This window comes from Neovison vison, chromosome 4 (assembly GCF_020171115.1).
Source record: "Neovison vison isolate M4711 chromosome 4, ASM_NN_V1, whole genome shotgun sequence".
NCBI classification, from domain to species: Eukaryota; Metazoa; Chordata; class Mammalia; order Carnivora; family Mustelidae; genus Neogale; species Neogale vison.
This window is the reverse complement of record NC_058094.1, coordinates 56,784,977-56,798,656: the sequence shown is the minus strand read 5'-3', so window position 1 is coordinate 56,798,656 and position 13,680 is coordinate 56,784,977.

The following is a 13,680-nucleotide window of genomic DNA, read 5'->3' as shown; positions in this document are numbered from 1 at the left end:
GTTAATATGTTTTTAAGAGTAAAGGGAAGAAGAGGGGTGCCTAGGTGGCTCAGTTGATTTAATGTCCAACTCTTGATTTCAGCTAAGGTTATGATCTCAGGGTCCTGGGATCGAGACTTACCAGAGGCCCCACACTCGGTAGGGGGATTGAGGATCCTTGGCTTGAGGATTTTCTCTCTTCCTCCCCTTTTGTGCCTCCCCACACCCACACTCACTCTCTCTCAAATAAATAAATAAATCTCTTTTTTAAAAAAAGGAGTAAAGGGAAGAATATGTATCAGTATAACTAAAATTTTTAAATAGTGTTTCATTTTTAATTATATATCTTAAATTACATTGGCATACCCTAAGGCTCAACATCATGAACTACAACTGAAATAAAGTTAAGAAGTAAAAGGAGTATGAGAGTATACTACAGCTAAAGGATGCACTGTGTAAATTATTTCCCAGTTAGTACTCATTTAGTATGTTTCCTTTTAAATACTGTTCTATCGACAGATTTGGGAAACTTTGTTGGGAAAGGTATTAACTTAAAAAAACTTTTTTTTCTAATGGGAAGTTATATTTAATTATATATAAATATACAAAACTATAAAATAGAAAAGATTTATCTATTTTATATGTAATTTGTGTATAAAATATAAGAATATTTATATATTTATATATTCAAAGGGTACATATACACAATATTTAATATATTTAAATGTCTACTAACATTTAAATATTATATATACATACTTTGAATTTATAATTTATAGAAGAAAATAAAAATAATTTATAATCCTGCCTCTCAGAGACTCAGAGATTGCTATGTATCCTTTTACAACAGAGCTGCAATTTGAATGACTTCTTGGTCACTGATTTTTTTTCTATTATGTATAAAATGTTCATTTAAAAAGATGTAAATTAAAATATGAAAATATTTAATAACATATATGAATTAAATAAAGAAAAATAAGAATATATGAATTATTCATTTTGACAAATTGTCATAACATGACAATATCCAAAACACTAAATCAGTAAGACCTGAAGGTGGAAGAATTAAAACTAATTTTCACTATGCCCAGCTGGGGGAAAAGTAATTTCCCTTGTACTATGGAGGTATTTCAATTCATACTGATCCCAAGAGCTAACATATCTGAACTCTGTCAGATATGTTGGTTGGTTTGGAAGGAGAATTTGTGCATGTATATGCAATCCCTTTTCTTCTCCTCTCTCGGGGGCATGCTACTCCTTAGCAGAAACTGTTTTCTATTTGTCCATGTTATAACTTACATATTGTAGTAACCCTGTGATTAAGGGAGGGCCTGCAGTATTGGAAATGGGGGATTTGTTAGCTCAGTTTAGAGTTTTGGGGCAATTGGAGACCAAAATCTACATAATGTATAAAGCTTCTGCTTGGGGTCAGATTCATGGATTTGGCTTTGAATTCTGGACATCAGCATGTGGGCAAGGCATTGGACTTTGGCCGTGCATGGACTTCCTTTTGAGCTGGCTTAAGCATTAGGCTTTATGTTATTTAGGCCTCAGAGAAGACTGTAACTTAAGTGAGAAGCTGTTTGTTTTTGTTGTTCTTGTTTTTGTTTGTTTTTATTTTTTTGTTTTTATAGATTCTTTGCTGTGTCTATAGAAGAAAGGCTGCACTTACCAGATTTTGATTAAAGTTCTCGGGGCCTCAAAATAGTCCTGGCCTTAGGATAGTGCATGAGAGACTCAACCATGGATTGACCTTAAGTGAAGATTTGGCAGGGTTTCAGCCATGTGGCTAGGCCCCCAGGTTGTAGGAAAAATTCAAGCCTTGGTTACCAACAAATGTCAGTGGACAAGGCCCTTAGCTAAAATAAAGGTCATGAAGTTAGCTTGAGGTAACAACTCAAGCTATTTGTGGGATCTGCAGCTTGGCATTGAACTATATATATTGTGGCCTGAGCACCACTGAGTGGATAACATGAAGATCTTCACAGAGACAGGAGGGCCACAGAACCCTTAGGAAACTGGGAAGCTAACCCAAGGATTCAGTTGTAGGGAAATAATTTTTCCAGTTTCAAGTCCTTTATTTGCTGTATTAAAACTCCAATAAAGTTTTATGTAGATTCTATAGCTCTAATGAGGTTAAGCTTATATTTTTGGTGCAAAGCCTCAGTAGTCAATGCTAAATTGAATGCTTCAAAATCCATTCTTGTTCAGGGTTAAGAGAGGGGCTATGGAGAGGTTAGCCTGACTTGTTAAAGCTCTTGTATGGCTTCAACTGTCTCCCCAGCAAGTATCCTTAAGTTGGTTCTCAACTGATTAATTACATGAAAGAGGAAAATTTTCCCAAGAGGCAGTTGTTAAGTCAAAGCGATTCCAAAGATGAGGCAATGAGAACAGAATGCAGATGCTCTGTCACTAAAGCCCAAGCTTAAATTTGTGCAATTTCAGCCCCATCCACCTCCCAACACGTTCAAACAGATCGACATTTTAGTTCATCTTTGGGTATCCTGGGTTTGTAACTTTGAAATATTTAGATGTGAATTTTTAGCAGAAAAATGGACATTTGTAAGTTACAGAATTTGCATACAGTTTTCACAAGTTTCACTGTAAAATTCTCTTTCACTTATTTTTTAAAATAACTAAAGATTTTAATTGGATATCAAATTTATAAACATAAAGATAGAATTTCTTTGACAGAAGTTATACAATTCAGGGCCATATCTACTCACACTCCCCTCACACTCACCAATGCTATCTCTTTTCCACATAGGTTTGATTTGTGAGTCAGGAGCATAGGTGTGATGGAGGGTAAGATAGAAGACTGAGATCATCATCTTCCCTCATCAGGAGGGAGGATGAGTCAAGAAACCTGCAAGTTGGTTTCATTGAAGGTGCTGTTATGCCCCAGAATCATGACAATTTTGCTTCCCCCACACATTTTTACTCTAACTTCCTCTGGAATATCTAGCAACAAGTGAATCAGTTGAAATTCTTTTGTTACAAATGATCAGAATCTAATTCAGAATGACTTCAGTTATAAAGAGGAACTTATTAGCTCACAAAGTTTACATCCCAGAAGTTAGCTGAGTTTCAGATGTGCTTGATTTGGTGGCTGCTGTAGGGTATGGGAAGCCCAATTTCTCTCCATTTCTATATTCTTCCTTTGCAGGGTTTGCTTCATGAATTCATGTAGTAGCTCTCTGTGCATTTCTTAACCTTCCCTGTATGGTTTGCAAGTGTCTGTAGCCTTTCCAGTCTTCACATTTATAAATTTAATTCAAACAAAGTGGGCCTTCCTAGTAGCTCCTGGCGCATCCTAAAATATAGAGTAATTTTCTCTAACCCAGAATTCACAGCATACATTTCCTCTTCTACCATTGGATCTAATTGGTTTATCTGCACATTCCTGTAGCCAGGCGTGTGGTCACTGGGGTTCAATCCCTTTCAAATGAAGTAACAGAAAATGAGAAGGGGAGTTATCCCTCAGCAAAATCCAGCTACTTTCATTGGAATACATGGGAAGTGGTAACTAGGAAGCAAAAAGACATGTATATAATGGTCCATCACTTTGATTACTCAACATCCATATATATTCTTTTTCTTATATAAACACATATGAAAATGTTCTTTGCCTATAAAAATACGCTCCCCTCTCCACCCCTTGTTCCATAATGCAACCTAAAACATCTTTCTGAGTTCAACTGCAAGTCTAGGTCTCTAGATAATTGTACATTCCTTTCAGTCATATGCAGATGGTAGACTATTACTGCATAACACTTGATGGGTAACTAATAAATTAAATTACCTCCTCTCAATATGTGAATATGGAAATAAAGCAGTATACTCTCAGTAAAAGTTCCCATTTCAAACTAAGAAGAACCAGAGACCTAGTTTATATAGATAATAATTGATGTCTGCTGCTTAGCAGTGGAGAAAATATCTTTATCCACCAATCTGCCTTTCCAAGTTTTGTACTCTTGGAAGATCTTTTTTGTTTTTCATCAGAGATGACTTCTGGGGTAGGCAGTGTGGATAGAGACTGCTCTGCAAGCTGTCTTGTGTTTATCTTAATGAAGTGATTCTCAAAGTGGTTCTTAAAATGCCTCCTAAATGTGTTAGGCTTTTTTGATTATCACAATCATTGAAGGTGCTACCATCATTTAATGGATAGTCTCATTGCAAATTAAAAAAAAACCCAAACACTTTGGGGTTCATTTAATAAACTTTGAATCACATAATTCAAAAAAGTGCTGTACAATATTAGAAAAATGTCTTTACATTTTATTAGTAAAGTTTAGTTTGGAACTATTTGACATTATTGCCATTTCATATATTCCTTTTAGGAAGTAGACTTTCTTTGTGTAGAAAGAAAAAAAAATAAACCAATTAGGGCAGAAAGTGAGACCATAGAATAGAGACCATAGGATAGAAAGTGAGATATAGTTAAATGGTTCAAATAGAAATGATCAGAAGAGATTTAAAAAAAAAAAAAAAACATTTTATTTGACAGAGAGAAAGAGAGAGAGCACAAGTGGCAGGCAGAAGGAGAGGTAAAAGTAGGTCCCCCACTGAGCAGGAGCCCCTGACTTGGGGCTCCATCCCAGGATCCTGGGATCATGACCTGAGCCGAAGGCAGCCACTTAACTGACTGAGCCACCCAGAGGCCCAAGAAGAGATGTCTTAATTATTAATTGTATTACTACTACAATGCACCAGATGAAGACAAGAGAATTCAGTGAGGTGGCATAAAGGTGGTTTCTATATGATGTAAAGGGCTATTGTAAACTTTCTTGAAATGGAACAACCAGGGACGCCTGGATGGCTCAGTTGGTTAAGCAGCTGCCTTCAGCTCAGGTCATGATCCCAGCGTCCTGGGATCGAGTCCCGCATCGGGCTCCTTGCTCAGCAGGAAGCCTGCTTCTCCCTCTGCCTCTGCCTGCCATTCTGTCTGCCTGTGCTCACTCTCTCTCCCTCTCTCTCTCTCTCTGACAAATAAATAAATAAAATCTTTAAAAAAAAAAAAAAAGGAAATGGAACAACCAAAAAGCCTTTAAGAACAGAATTTGTTACAGAAGTTGTTCCTGAAGTTATTTACAATCTTAATTAAACCCCTCTTCTCTGTACCCTCAAATTACCAGGTAAAATCTTCTACACTCCTAGATACTCCTAATGACTCTAGTTTTATTGGGGAAGTAAGGTTAGAGACTGGATTTCACAATGACGAACATGCATGGAAGTATCCCTGAGGAGACATTGTTAAATGGTGTAAGATTTTGAGCCCACTTAAGAATTCACAGAAAACATGCATGAGGAATTTTACTTCCACAGGAATTAGACTGAAATTTCCAGACAATCTTTATATGTATTCTGTGAATTCTAATTAGTCTATCAATATTAAAGACTAAATCTTGAACTATAAGAATTAAGTTTATATATTTTTCTTGGAGCAAGAACTACCTTACATTTATATACATTAATTCATTAATAAAGCTTCCTCGGTTAGTAAGGCATCCAATATTGAACATGTTCCTCTGTGAAATAATAAATATTAATATTTAAGTAATTTTGAATGAAAAGAAACTTCACTATAATTTTAATTGTTTATTTATCATAACCATTCCTTATGCATAACCAATAGATGTTTTACTGTTGTCTAAACCCAAGAAATATGAGAAATCTAAAACAAACAAATTAAACACTCATCTCCCCTGCAGATGGGTTCACAATGCAAAAGGGAATAGGTTCTAAAACCTTGAATTCTTCTTCAACTCATCTATATGCACATTCTGCCACCAAAAATCTCTAAATTATCCAAATTTTACCTCCATGACTACTATTGTTGGGTGCATTAGATATATCTTTCCCCAGTCTTTGATTTTCCAAGTGGAATTTTATTTTACTCCCCATCTTTACCATATCCCCACATTCTCATGCATGTGCCACATAAACACACACAGACTAACTATTAAAGTCTTATCTATTCTTCAAATTTCACCTTTCCCTTGAAGTCTCTCTGTTTTGCTCATCTAAATTTTTGTTTTTCATTTATATCATGAATTAATAAGAAATAGAAATTACGTCTTACTTTTCTCCGAGGGTCATTTAAGGCTCAAGATTCTTTTGAGAGCCTCTTATTGATGCCCCTACTTGTACCCAACATTCTTTATTATATGATTAGTTGGGTAAAACATAAGTATGATGTAAAATAAGAGAAAGACAATGTATTTGAAGATATCTGAATTTAATCTATAATTTGAAAACATTGTGAAGAACATAAATTTTAAATTTCAGACTAGATATTTAGAACATAGCAGTTGCAAAAATGTAATGGAACTCTTATTTTTATTAAAGTTGCTTTCCAGACTTTGAAATTATGCTTATCCGGTTTCTATCCTTTGAGTGAATTTTTTATGATAGGTCTAAGCAATTTTCAACACTGAAATATAGCTATTGACTACTTTTAATATTTAGCAGGTTATGATTAAAAGTTTGCTGTTAGAATAGAGAGAAGAACAGAATTAAACAGCTCCATGACATCTATACCAAGAAGTGGAGGAGAAAAGTAAGTTGATTTTAAGCTAGGACTGAAAGCCTTGTTATAACTTCTCAGAATGAACATGATGTACTTTCAAATGAGGTGAATACTACTTCAACTTCCTGACATTCTCTGAGTCATGATTTATTACTTTAGGCTTTTTGTGAAATTTCTGAGCTGATTTCATAGAAGTAGACTTTTATCTTTTCATTTTGTGACCTTGCAGATCTCTTATAAAAAGGACATAATTCATAAGGCAAAAATAGAAGAAACTGATCATGAAAATGGGGATGTCTGCATCGACACATGCAAGTCCATAGATTTAAGTAATTTTTCTTTGTGTCACTTCTATTGTCAATTTAAATAATCCATTCATATATATTAATTAGTTTTCTATGGCCATAGGCCATATTAATGATGAAAGTTAGTATTAACTGATTCACTAAGTAAGGTTTTTATCCTTTGAAAAAAAAATTAAAATTTTTTAGAAAAAATAATGTCTTGTTGTACATGTTTCGCATGCGAGTATTCAGCCTACTGTTTTTTAAACAACAGGGAAGAATCCATGCTCAGTATAGCTATAATTTTATGTTGTTAATGTTCTCAAACTGTGTGACTACAGATACATTACGTAAAGTTAGATCCTAAGATGATTACTTCCTCCCTAGGAGTTGCAACTGTGGTGTGGATAGACCTGCCATTCAATTGCCCTTTCAGTTTTGAAAGACAGTGATTGCTCTGAGCCTTGCATGTGGAGTATCAACTGTGACAGAAACAAGTGTGCAGTGGAGGGTGGGTGGTCATTGCTGCCGTGTTAACTTAATCAAACATATGTTTGTTTAGCCCATAAACCACTTTACAGCATCAGGACCAAACAGGTAGAGTTGATATTTTATGCCTTTTTTTGTACAATTCTTCAAGGTGATTTTTAAGAACTCATTCTGAAAGAGGCATATGAAGAAATGTTTGGAGGCACAGGCAAATAAAAATCACAATTTGTTACCAGTGACTTACTCTTCATATGCTTCTGTAGTAATTTGGAACAGTGGATAATTTTGTCACCCAGGATTCATTTGATGATATCTGGAAAAATTTGTTGTGGGAACTTGGGCATTCCTACTGGCATTTAGGATGGAAGCCAGGGGTTCTGCTAAAACTCAGAAAGCAACAGGACAGCTCCCCACAATTAGGAATTACCTAATCCCAAATGCCAGTAGTGTGAAGTGGGAAAACCCTGATCTGGAGAAATAAGAAATATCTTTCAGTCAAAGGGAAATAACCTGCTCCTAGGAAATATAACAATTTTCACATCCATGTTCATATTCTCAGTGTAACCTTCTCAGTATAACCAAAGTATAACCTTTTTCTGACAAAGATCTCTTACAACCGTTCCGTTTTCTGAATCCTTGTCACTCTTTAAAATGATTTTATTTGTTTTACTTGTTTATTTATTATTTATTTGCTGTCTCTCTCACTAGAATGAAAGACACTTGACAGTATGGATTTTGTCTATTGTGCTTGCTACTGAATTGATTATTTAGAATACCACCAGTGCCTTGTTGTTCCCCCAATACTGATCTGCTAAATGAATGAATAGCAGTGACTATTCCAGAATGACTTAAGAGAAAACTGCACCTCTGCCCAAATCTTTTCCCTTTCTGAAATAGTTCTCTAGCTTCTCTGTGTCTGTCCATTTGGATATATAGGGATATTCTGGGAAGGGAAAGAACGGAGAAAGAAAGTATCCATTGTGATTTGTTTTTCAGCCTTAGGATCTTTAAGGAAGTTTCTAGTCCTCAAAGACTATTTAAACCTCACCTGCTGCATTTTCCTACCAGAAACAATGTTTTCATTACATATCAACCAAAAAAGTGTAACAATCATGAATATGGGTAGTTGTAAGCTAAAGTGTGTTTGAGAATGTAGTGAGTTTACTTGATCACAAATAGATACTACTGAGCATTTCTTTCTCTGGTACATATAATTTAAAAATAAGCAATTACATTTATATACGTGTGGGAAGCATAATATTAGAAGAGTACTTTTCAAACATTTTATAAATTACTGTTAAAAAAATGATTTTAGTATACTTTCTGGTCGCATAGTGTAGGGTAGAAGGAGAATAGAGAAAATTGATCCTTCAAATTTTCATGATAAAGCTGAACATATGTATTCTTAATAGCATATGGTTTCAATCATATGCAATTTAAGAAATAAAATAAATGAACGAAGAAAAAATAAAAGAGGCAAACTAAAACACAGACTCAAGTATAGAGGACAAACTGGTTTCCAGAGGAGAGGTGGGCAGAAGGTTGGATGAAATAGGTGAAGGGGATTATTATACTTACCATGACAAGCACTGAGTAATGTATAGAATTGTTGAATCACTATATTATACACTTGAAACTAATCTAACACTGAATGCTATTTATTTTGAGTGTATATATTTTTTAAAAATCTAATTCAGTGATAAAGACATTTTAGTCATTCATTTCTTTGACCATAAAATATGTGATGAGCAGAGAATGAAGGGTATTCAACTTTGGGGCAACAAAATTAATCCATTAATAAACCCAATATTACTTGGTGTTGAGTGTCTTACACAAAAAAAGTATTAGGGTAGAAGGAAAAAAAATTAGAAAAGAAAGCTGAATTCACATCCATATCTCTTTTTGGATAAGCCGGGTATGGCTTATAAATATGGTGGACATGACCTATGATTGAAGAAATGGATTGAGGGACAACCCAAGTGTGTTCTTGATTGACAGGTTTAAGAGAGCATAGATGATATCTGATTAGTCGGATCTAAAGAAGACCTAGACAGGCAAAGGAGCAAAACTCAAATCTCAAGTGCCTCCAAATAGAATGACCAAAACAGGTATAATAATTTTGTCAGAAATTGAAAGGAAAGCCTGAACAGAGAAGCAGGAAAGGGAAGAAAGATGTAATGAATCTGCATCTCTACCCAAATGAATTTGAAATGAATTTGATAGTTTCCATGGAGGGAAATGATGAGGTTTAATTGACCCAAGTCCTCCTACTCTCTGGAGGACTATTTTCTAGCAATGGGTAATTTACTCAAGCAGCACCATGGTCCTTTCGTGTGGTTTGCGATAGGTGCCAGCAAAAATGAATCTCTTTTTTTACGATGACAAACTACAAGGCTCCTGAATTCTGACGGGGTAAAAGCATTTCTCACAATGTGTGCAAAGTTTTCTGAAGAATGAAACAATTGCATATAAAAGCAATGTTATGAATCAAAGCAAATATCTAAAAATTAGAGAGTGAGAGAGGCCTGATGAACCAAACTAAGTCTGCAGTCAAATATTGTGGTTTACAATCACATATCCAGGCCCACTTTGTGTGTGTGTGTGTGTGTGTGCGTATATGTGTGCAAGTGAAACTAGGCTTAGTTGTAGTTTTGTCACTCCTTACAGGGTTTTATTGCTTAACATAAAAAGCCTTGAAGCACTGGCGTTCTTGCTGCAGCATTGCTGAAACTTTTCAGCATTTTCTAAATAGTTTATTATTGTTCTTATCATATGTAAACCCAGAAAAATATAATTATTGTGTTCACTTTTAATTAAAAAAATGGATTTTCTAAAATGGATTTAAGAAATTTTCCTTTATCTTCTTATTCCTGTGAAAATATTTAGGGGACAATTTGTTTGAGTTTATAGCACTCATTAATTTATCAAAAGGTATTTTAATTTTTTTTCCTTAATGCTTGTTTTTAGTTTATTGATATTAGTATTTTCATTGGTCTGATAAAATATTTATATTATGGATCTATTTTTTTCTTAGAATATATAATTACTGGTGTGTATCCAGTTACTTTTTAAAGGACTTGACAAACAGATGATCAGATGTGCTGAGACACTCTAATTGCCTGTTCTGATTTCACTTCAAAGTTTTTCTGAAGTCCAGTTCTTAGAAATCCCTTTTAAAAGGTAAAAGATCAAATTGATTTTCTATATATTTTAAGATGCCATCATTCAATAGCTCTCCATCCATAGATAACTGTTTGGGAGTACTTCTGGGTGGTATTCATGGTAGTCATGGTGCTGACTCACCAGTTCTGTCTAGAGAAGAACAAATAACAAAAGGTTTGTTCACCTGAAGGTTACATTCCTGGTACATTTTTTCTGTTCTTGGACAAATATGCAAAAGTATCTTTTTCACTGAACAGGAAATCTTTTTGGTCTCACTTCCATTCATGACACATAGACTGGAAAAGTACGGTTAAGAGTCAGAGAATTTCAGGGGTGCTACTTTGGTACCTGTGGCATTTTTACTCATGTGCACGCTAAATGGAAGCCCCAAGCAAGCTTATTTCTGTCACTTTGAGGTGGTCATGTCATCATTGACTGAGATGTTACAAACCTGTACTAAGTTACTAAATTTTTCTTTTATTCATAATGGAGTTCTCAAGGGATACCGTCAGCAGGTACTTGTTGACATATGCTATTTGAAAACAACATTTTATTTTGAAAATACATTAATATGAAAATAAATTTTCAATGTCTACTTCAAATAGGATAATATATATATTTTTTAATTTTTTATAAACATATAATATATTTTTATCCCCAGGGGTACAGGTCTGTGAATAGCCAGGTTTACACACTTCACAGCACTCACCATAGCACATACCCTCCCCAATATCCATAACCCCACCCTCCTTCTCCAAACCCCCCTCCCCCCAGCAACCCTCAGTTTGTTTTGTGAGATTAAGAGTCACTTATGGTTTGTCTCCCTCCCAATCCCATCTTATTTAATTTATTCTTCTACTCCCTTAACCCCACATGTTGCATCTCCACTTCCTCATATCAGGGAGATCATATGATAGTTGTCTTTCTCCAATTGACTTATTTCGCTAAGCATATACCCTCTAGTCCCATCCATGTCGTCGCAAATGGTAAGATTTCATTTCTTTTGATGACTGCATAGTATTCCATTGTGTATATATACCACATCTTCTTTAGGATAATATATTTTTATATTATTTCCTTATTTCCTTTATCTGACCATCCTAAATCCTCAAAAAGCTGCATGCTTGTTTCTTTTCATCCTAACTCAGAGTTTCACAAATTATGTCCCATAAAGCAAATCCAGCCAGTTTTGGAAATCAAGTTTTGTTAGAGTAGGATCATGCTCATTTCTCTGTAGCTGTTAATGCACTGTAGTAGCAAGGTGATTTATTGCAAAAGAGTCTATGGCCAATAAAGCCCCAAATATTTACTCTTTGGCCCTTTCAGAAAACAATTCTTTTTTTTTTTTTTAATTTTATTTATTTGACAGATTTGAAAGATCACAAGTAGGCAGAGACAGGCAGAGAGAGAGGGAGAAGCTGGATCCCTGATGAGCAGAGAGCCCAATGGAGGGCTCAATCCCAGGACCCCAAGACTATGACCTGAGCTGAAGGCAGAGGTTTAACCCACTGAGACACCCAGGCACCCCTCAGAAAACAATTCTGCTGACCTTGCTCTAGTTAGTGAAAATACTCAGGAGCTAGTTTCTCATTTATGTAGTTGATATGATTGCTGTATTTTTCTCAGAAGCCATTTGGTTGTATAACTTAAACATTGCCTCCTTAATTCATACATTTATATGTCTTTATCCAGTGTTAGCTATCAGTAAACCTTAAGAATAAAAATAAGTATAATGGTATTCCATTTAATTTATATTTTAAGATATTCAAGACAATAAAGATTTTATTTAAGATTGATAAATGTAACTTTCATTATCATACACTTCATATGAAAATAAGTTGCTCAATAAATTTAAAAAATATAATTTATTTACATGGTTATAGTGCTCTGGATACTAAATTATTATACTTTCTATGTTTCTATGTTTTTCTAATCTTTCTATGTTTACCTAGAACTCTGTAGGATTTATTGGAGCTACAAAGGCAGATGTTCAGAAATACCATTGAGAGTTTTATAAGTATTGAATTCATTATCTTCCAATTAAATTTTGTTTTTTCATAGCATGTATTTCCGAAATTATGATGATTAATGGGAAAACATAACTTAATTTACCCATAACAGTTTTAAAATGGAAATAATCTTTATGGAAAGGTCATGCTGGATAATTGATAGTTTTTATATAAATTAGTATGTGATTAATAATTTTTTTATTAATCTCTATTGCTGTCTTTAAATTAATATGAATTTAATCCAGTTTTATTAATATAATAGAAGCAAAAATTTCTTTCCTCAGAATGTGTTTTAGGATCATAAGGTGTTATGAGAGAATTTCTAGTTTTTCTCAAGTATTTATGTTTTTATTATAAAAAATATGATACTAAAGAATTTTATTAAAGAGAGACTTTAATGAACTGGATACAGTTACTGAAAATAGTACTACAGTGATTAAGATATTATTTGGAAAATCCAAATAATACTTTTTCTAGTTATAACTCTAGTTTCTTTGAGGTTAAAAACTTAAAACATTTTTCATTAGGTATAGAGCAAACAAATGCAATTGTATCTTGTTCTTATTTTGTAATTAAAAAGGAGACATAATTCTCAAATAAAAATTATTCATATTGGTTTTTGTTGAAATAATAATGCAATATCTGAAAAAACATATTATTTTGATACTATTACTTATTCTGTATAGGGCTGTGTTCTGTTAGAATTGTAAAAATGGAGGGTTATGACATTTAGGTGATAGATAGGGGATATCTACAGGCTATATTCAACTCCCAAGACTCAGAACCACCCTGTGATTTTTTTCTTCAGTTTTTAAGTAGTAAATGGAATCAACATTATCAACAATAGGCAAAATTCCTACATTCGCGTTCCATGCACCAAGGGCCATTATTCTAGAAAGGACTAAGTGGAAGCATAGTATAGCTATAGCAATATTACTTTTCTGAAGGAATTGTAGAGATAAGGTGAGGTGGAAATTATTTTGAACACTATTTCCACTTAGACTGTGAAAAAATAGGTATATCTTAGAGAACACCCTTGGGTGGTTGCATACTTATGAGGTGATTTCACTGTCATTGAAGTTCCAAAAATAATATATTTAATGGAGCAAAAACAATGAAACTTCAGGTCACTGATGTACAGTTATCAATCTGACAATTTATTCTCCTCTATACTTATTCATAAAGATTACCCAAAGAAGTTTACTTTTTATTAGCATGGTGAACAGTA